Genomic DNA, 8,227 nt, shown 5'->3' with positions numbered 1-8,227 from the left:
CCTGTCCTCCCCTGACCCCCCCCCCCAAAAAAAAAAAAAATCTGGTCCTGTGTTTGATTAAACATTAAAGAATATGTTTAGTCTCATTTCTAAAGATCCTTCATGACAGTTCTCCACTGCCTTGAAGACTATAATTTGAGTTGTCAACATGTAGTTAGAAATGACACTCCTAAGAAATCTCCTTTGCTTGGCACTTGAGTTAGGAAGTTAAAAATGACTAGATTTTGATTGCGAATTATACTTTTTTTTCGTTGGGGATTCTAAAAAATGCATATAACTCCTGTGTATGCCTGTTCTTACTATTTGTTCTTTCAAGTATACACAATTGTTTTAAATGTAAACATAATACTGGCATTCATTGATTAATTCACTGATTCATTCATTCAAGTAATAATAGAATACCTATTGTTATAGACACTGTTCTAGTTTCAGGGTATATAACAGTAAACATCACGTCTTTTATCAAACTTACCTTCATACATTGTTATTTTTGAAGGATATCACCACCACAACCACCACCACAAAAAAGACCTCCGTCCTCATTTCTCAGTATATTATCTTTTACTGGTGCTTTCCTTTACTGTTATTTACATATTTTCTTCTTTCACAAATTCCGTTCTCTTTCTCCACAGATTTAGGAGGAAACTCAAAGTAATTTTCTTCTCTACATTATCTCTCTCTGATTAACATTGCTAATATCAGCAATCTTTGACTTCTAAGACTTCAAACATGACAATGTTTGCTGCATTGAGATAGTACTTTTAGTACACTTTATTACAAATTGTGGCAGTATTTACCCAATTTTACATGCTGTTTACTATTCCTGTTTATATTTTTTTTTTGGGGGGGGAAATATCACTCTCCATTTCACAGGAGTTTGCAAATACTGCCAAAACATTTTCACAATATCGGCGTGGAGGAACACTATTCTTGCCTTTCTGACAAAATATCAATGCATGGCAAAGGTACCCTCGAAGCTATTTGTTTATTTTGGGGATTAGATTGAAGTTAAAAGAATTTCAATGAAGCATGGGCTCCTGATGTAACCCATAAAGTATTTGGTCTTCTGTATCCTGGAGAAAAAAATACAGTTTATAACTTGTAACCTTTTCTTGTATAAATTTGAGTAAGGCACCATGAGGATCAACTCCTCACACTTTTTGACTCTAGCAGTTGATGTAAACACCATTCCATGCAAGTAGGCATCTGTACTCTCTCTGATTACAAGCATGTTTTCCCTCATAATGTACTTATTAAAACTTTTACTATAAATTTCCCTATGCTGCATCATAAACCCTTCAGTATAAAACAGTGTACCTTGCTTCAGCCAAGCACATGTTACATCTATAACATATACGACTGCAATGTTTTAAAAATATTTTTCTTTCCATTTCCATTGCTTTCCTAGAGTGAAGTACATTGTGCCCACATTATGGTTTCCTACTTGGTCTTTTCCCTCAGCCTCACTTCATTCTAATTTGTCTTGATACCTAAATGTTATTCTTATTTCAGGGTGCACCTAAAATTCCTGTAAGAATATGTCCCTGGCCACTCCCAATGACACTTATCTTTTTGAATTGTGGGTTTTGTGTTCATATGGTTTAGCATTAAGTCATGAAATACCTCATTTTGCTGGAGAATTATTTGATGTGTGTATTTCTGCCTCCCGACTGCAGCAGGAAGTTCCTTCTGGATGGGTGCCGTATCTTATAAGCTCTGATCATAATGTCATGTAACTGAGTCTTGTGAGTATCTTGTGAAGTTCCTCTTAAATTAGATATCTCAAGGCATTAAGCATAGTGAACTGCACTCAGTACAAACTCAAGAGCCACATACTGAAAGGCTGCAATACCAAGATCTTCTTAATGATCACATAGAAAAGCTGCTTAAAAAGTGCCAATATGTCAAAAGCCTCAAAGAGTTTTTTTAATATAAAACTTTGCCATTTCTCTAATCAGTGCGCAATAATTATGCAAAAACATTTCTCCAATTTAATGAGTAGTCAAAATGGGTTACTTACTAAGGCAAATTTTTTGTTGAGAATCATCTGCTCCACCAAAGACGACTCATTGTGGAACAGGTGGGGCTGCATATGGCTCCACATGTGAGGAAACCACCAGAACTCATCGACAGACCCCAGCAGACAGTCATCTCCTTCATCTTCCTTTTCAGTTCCTTTAGGAAGGAAAAAAATTATTCAATTAATTCCAGTTATACTGATCTACCTATCGATCAATTATCTATCTAATTATGTACTCTCATGTATGCATTTAGAAGACATTTCTACTGTCCTACGTACATATAAGGCTTTGACATGCAGCAAAGGAAAATCTATTAGGAAACAACCAGAGAATGTGACAAAACTCTTTTAAGACTTGTTAAACCTGAGGCATGGATATGAAATAACTGCAAGATGGAAGGAAACATAACCATTCCCAAAGATGTTAGAGCTCGTAACTTTTATCATCTTTGTACAATTTGTAGTTTGGAGAGAATAGAAGGATAAGTAGGAAATGCGATTGAGGAGATATGAATAAGAAAATCTGTGTCAGAGCCCCTGTAGTAGATCATTTCGACATGGGTTTTATACACCTTGCACAACAAAATAATTCCATAATTTATTTAGATTCCTCCTTAGGTGTGAGAAGAAACTAAGTATTTGGTAAGAACTAAGGCATCTGAAGGAAAAAAGAAGGAATGTGGAAATTGTTACTGGGAAAATTAGAGAAAACTGAAGGAAAGAAAGGAGAAAGGATAAAAGTGATGGAAAGAAGCTGAGAAGTGGTAAAGTCATAGTGAAATAATCCAAACTGCTCCTTGGTGGTGCTCATGTTCCTCATGCTTGCCCTTTCTCTCAAGTTCTTAGAAGTAGACTTTACATCACAAAACTCCTGTTGCCTTCAGAGTCAGCCCTGTTGTTGTTCCTCTGATTTTTCATATCTGGCTTGTTTTATTTCCTCCTTTTCCCCTGACCTGCAATTTAGTTGAGTGTGGGAAATCCCGCAGTTCTCTTAGCTTATTTTAGGAGCTAGGAGTCTTCTTGTACTCCCCCAGGCACAGCTTCTTTACTAAAGCATAAAATGAGAGCAGTATAAGGTGCTCACTACTGTCCTGGCATATCATAAAATGCTACTACTCATCACAAAATTATGCAGCCACACTTAAATTTCATCCACAACATTGAATGCAATAAGCTTTTATAGCGGCGGGTTCTTCAAATCGTGTCCACTCAGTGTGCAGAAAATCTCCCCTCATATTTTCAGTGGCAGCTCTGATGTGAATGGCTTTACTAGGGCCCTGTAGTCTAAGGATGGAGGCTGGACTGCTGCCTTGGACCAGCCAACTGAGCCCAGTGCCTGCTACCACTGTTCTTTTATCAGTTTCCCAAGAGAAGGAAGGCAGAGCCCATTGGCATGAAAAGAATCAGATCCTATGATTTATTGAGTATTGAAAACAATTTACCAAAGATAGAGGTGTAGTATAAGGCTTCATGTCATTTATACAGGGAGAACAAGATTGAGTGATGTAGAATGAGTGAAATAACATAATTTTTCAACAAAGTCTTCAATTTCACTTTCATAGGCTTAAGTACTCTACTGATATGAAGGAACTTTCCCCCTACATACAAAGATTACATCTGTTTTATTTTCTTTATTTTTTCCTCTGTATCATACACTCATGTTATCATAGCATACTGGAACAAGTATAGCCTTTGGAGTCGGAAGTTTTTTAGTTTATTTGTAGGCTCCAACTCATTTGATTTGTGTGGCTACAGTCAAGTCATATAACTCCTTTTATGTCTATATTCACATAGGTAAAAATGTGGATACAAGTAGCAGCACCTATTTTATTCTCTTCTGGAGTAAATGTCTACATAGTTCTGGCATATATTGGGTAACCTATAACACCCCTTTCCTTTCCTTTTGTATTTCCTACTTTTGTTCTCCTAATGTCTCCTTGCATGTCTCCTTGAGTTTTTGTTGTTGTTTGTTTTTACCACTGTAATACCAGATGAAGGGAGGAAGTGGTTCTCACTCGAGGGTTGTATGGCAGAAGAGACATTGTGTTCAAGAACTGACCAAGCCATTATGTTAACTCATTGGCCTGATTAATGAGTCATCAACATTGAGCATTCTTGGGGCTTCTGAGTGGCTATCTTACAGTTCAGGGAAGCCTTCTAGAGAGAGATGTGAAAGAATAGGAAGATGGATTCAGGGGTTTAGAAATTCTGATGATCCCAGTCACAGCAGGATCTTGGTTCCTACTACCTTTTTGGCAATAAATAAGGTGGCCCCAGTAAAGAAGTTATTTGATAAGTGTGACTGGTGATGCTTAAACACATGATTTATTTGACATAAGAATTAGGTCATTTGGTTTCCCCACAATCAAACATCTCTACTTATATTCAAGATACTTTCTTGATGATTAACATTCTGTATGTCTTCAGGACACCATATTAGTTAAGTCAGTTATTTGTTGCAGTTTTACTTTCCACCACTGAAAACAGGCAAAAGTCTCTTGAGGTTTCCCAGTAATCAATACGTTCCTGATTTCCCCTCCCCTGCAATGTCAGTGTGAGTAAAGTGAGCTGGGATTCCCTAGCTTTTGAAAAGTCTCCGCTGCTGCTTTTAATTTCTGCTCCCAGTTGCCTATAACTTCTATCTTTACTTGCATCTTTCCTGTCACCTCTCCTTTATTCTTTTTTTTAGTTGACCTTTGCACAAAGTTTGTTTACCAGGCCAGCACAACAGATCTCAGGGTTCTTTGGAAAGATAGCTCAGGCATTTGTTGCCCTTTCCTGAATATCGTGAAATGTGTGATTAAAATATTCATACATTTGAATTATGCAAGAATTAGACAAATGATGTCTGCCCTCTGACAGATTTATCTCAATTCACAGTAGTCCTAATTGTATGTCCTTTGTTTTTTCTTTATAGCTCTGTTTTATCTGATTTTCTTTAATCCTACTTTGGGGATGCTTTACATTACAGTTAAGTATATTGAAAACAAGTGTCTGTTGCTTATTACTTTAAACACTATGATAAAAAGCAGTTGAAATGTAGTTGTTCATGGGTGGATTGTCCTGAACTCTTGCCATCCCTTCATTCTCTCATTTGCCCACCTTTGTTAGAACTGGCAGAAGGGAAAAGAATGAGAAGTCAAATTCCTCAGTTTTATGTGTCTTTTCCTAAGTTGTTAAAAAACAATGCTGAAACCCTAAGTTATTGCTAATTACAATTTATTTTATTATGTATTTACTTATCTCTGCAGTACTTAATCTGCAGTGTTTCCTACTCTAATATATTGAAAACCATTATTGAGACTTTACCTTGTGTCAAGCATTGTGGTGTTAAGTGCTTTATAAACATTATCTCATGTAATTGTCACAACACCCCTGTGAGGCAAGGGCCACTGCTAACCTCACTTTATAGATAAGAAAATTGATATTTAATGAGGTAAAGTAACTAGTTCCTTAGAACAGAATTCAGAAACTGAAGTTTAACTTAGATTGAGCAACTCTAAACTCAGGGCCCTTAACTATCATTTACTGACCAAATGAAAAGTCTGGAAATAATATCGACATTTATTAACTCAATATAACATTTCTCTTCACATTACTAATTAATTTTATGATGTAATTAGAATTTACAGATACTATTGATCCTCAACGATTTGGGGAAACATACAAACCTAACAAACCTATAGATGAGAGAAATCTTTTGCTATTCAGCTTCCCTAATTAAAGATTGTCCATTAAACAATCATAATCCAATTTTTCTTTTTTTTCCCATCCATAAAACTTTTATTCCACTTACAGGAACTTAATACAAATGTTCTTAACAATTATGCTTGGATTGCTCATGAAAATTTCATAAGACTTTAAACAAAGCTAGCCATCACCTCATGTTATTTCCTTGTTAACTATTTTTACAGCACATGCATGTTAGGCAACTATCAAGAAAAAAAAAATCACAAAAGCAAAAAAACCTAAAAAACGTTAAATACACGGTTTTTTTGTTTTACTGCTGTACTTGATATACATGAAGTAATGGATATCAAGCAATTCATTTTTATTGCATCTTTACTTTAACATTTGTTCTTAGGTTGCCTAAAACATTTAAATACAAATAAAATGAGTGTAGCAAAAATAATGAAAGCAGACAGCAGATAACTTTACAAATAATGGAATGTGAACCATTTCTGCCCTTACTCAGAGTAAGCTGGGTCACAGCTTTGTCTAAAGGAACACTTTTGCAGCTGTAGTCAAAGGTGTGCACACTGAGATTGAGTATTCCGCATGTACGCATGGCTCAACATGTAGTATCGAAGGGATATCTGTTCTACCACAGCCTTCTAAGTGCTCCAAACCTTAAAGTATCCATGATAACTACACCTGTGACTGGAACCAATTATCCCTTTTATTCTCCACCAGGACAAGCCAATATGTAGGCAGTTTTCTTTGCTTAGAACATGGAAGCAGTTTTAACATTGGCCCTTGTGAAGCCACAATGTACCAAAAATACTATGCCAAACATTTTTAACTTGTATAAAAATTCCACATCCCCATATTGGCCACCTCAAGGTGAAAACAGAGAACTCCCTAAATGTTAACTGGCTCTACTACCATAATATTAAATGTGAAAACCACATTGGAAATATAGAAATTCAAATAGAAGTAACATAAACCTGTCATAAATCATAAACAAAAAAACTATTTGTGGGACGGCATGGATGACACATGGTCTACTGTGTAAATTTTAGAATGAGTGAGACAAAAGTTGGAAGGCTGGTTAATTTTCCCCTCCTTCTCCTGCTTTGGCTTTGTCCACTTGGGTATCTAAGATCCATAATGTTAAGTTGTCTCTCAGTAATTGCAATATTAGTGTGCTGTCTTTTGTATGACTCTTCACTTACTGTATCAAGTTCAGCAATGGCTTCATCAAAAGCTGTCTTTGCAAGAGAGCAGGGCTTCTCTGGGGAGTTCAGAATCTCATGATAGAACACAGAGAAGTTAAGAGCCAGACTCAATCTGATAGGATGTGCATTGGTTGTATTTCCTTTTTGCTGATTTCAAAAGGTTCTTGATATGCTTGTTGTGACTGATCCATGATCCCTTTCTTGTCATCACCAGCAGCAACCTCAGCCGAGTCACAGTAGTAGTCTCCTTTCATTTTCAAGTAGAAGACTTTGCTCTCTGCTTGTGAAGCGTTGGGGATCAGGAACTTTTCCAAAAGAGACAGTACATCATTGCAGATATCTCTTAGCTCGGTCTCAATTTTCTCTCTGTATTCTCGAGCCACCAGCTGTTTTTTCTCAGCACCTTCCATCTTTTGCTCAGTACTTGAGATGATCCTCCAATATGACACGGGTTCCTACGACATTTTTATAAGCAACTGAGAGAAGATTCCTCTCCTCATTGGATAATGCAGCTCCTTGCTCAGTTACATACTTCATGCAAGCTTCCATATTATCATTTCGGTCAGCCTGCTCAGCCAGTCTGGCCTTCTGTGCCAGCTCATTTTTATCCATGATTGGATGTTCTGTGCCCAGAATGGGTAGCAGCAGACGGATGGGGGCTCAGCAGTCTCTGGGCAGTGGCTGCGGCAAGGCTGAGACTCTGTCATAGTCCAATTTTTCTAATGCATAACAATGAGGCTCCGATTGACTTAGGGAGCTGTTTTTGACACTTATCTATATGACCTTGGATCCCTGTAAGTTTCTTTTTTGTTATCTACAAAACAAGGTAACATATTCTTTAACTCCTAAGATTCAGTGAAAAGGTGCATGAAAAGTGCTTAGCAAGGTTCCTTGAATATGGTGATTGCTCACTAAAACAGAATTATGATTTTAATTTTTTTCATCTCTTTATTTCTCACAAAAGTGCTCAAATCTTTCAAAAGTTAAAAGAAAGCAAATAAGATAAAGCTCTCTCCCGAAATAAAGTCTTACTGTTAAGACAGTGCTGCTTTTCTCCTTCCTTTCGAGACCGAGTAAAATAGACAGCATCTTTAACGGAAAAAGGAATTACACCTTTAGAAAAGAAGACAATGGAACTTGATTAAACTTTATAACATTTAGTTTTTGAAAACTGAATATTAAATTTTACATATATTCTCACTAAAAAAATGATTTTACTGGTTTTACACAACCCGGGCTGCAGTTTTGTGGAAGTTTTCCTGATATAGACAGATACCTTGGCTTTAGCTTCCTCCTGTGTTCTACTTGT

At 36.5% G+C, this 8,227-nt stretch overlaps 1 pseudogene; it reads right to left on the bottom strand.

The window, feature by feature from the left end:
• Positions 1 to 6,791: 6,791 nt before the first annotated feature.
• Positions 6,792 to 7,539, bottom strand: LOC103583257 (annotated as a pseudogene).
• Between the last annotated feature and the right edge of the window lie 688 nt (positions 7,540 to 8,227).

This window comes from Galeopterus variegatus, unplaced genomic scaffold, assembly GCF_000696425.1.
Source record: "Galeopterus variegatus unplaced genomic scaffold, G_variegatus-3.0.2 Scaffold21054, whole genome shotgun sequence".
Classification (NCBI taxonomy): Eukaryota; Metazoa; Chordata; class Mammalia; order Dermoptera; family Cynocephalidae; genus Galeopterus; species Galeopterus variegatus.
Note: the sequence above shows the minus strand (reverse complement) of the source record. Positions and strands in the feature narration are given on the sequence as shown.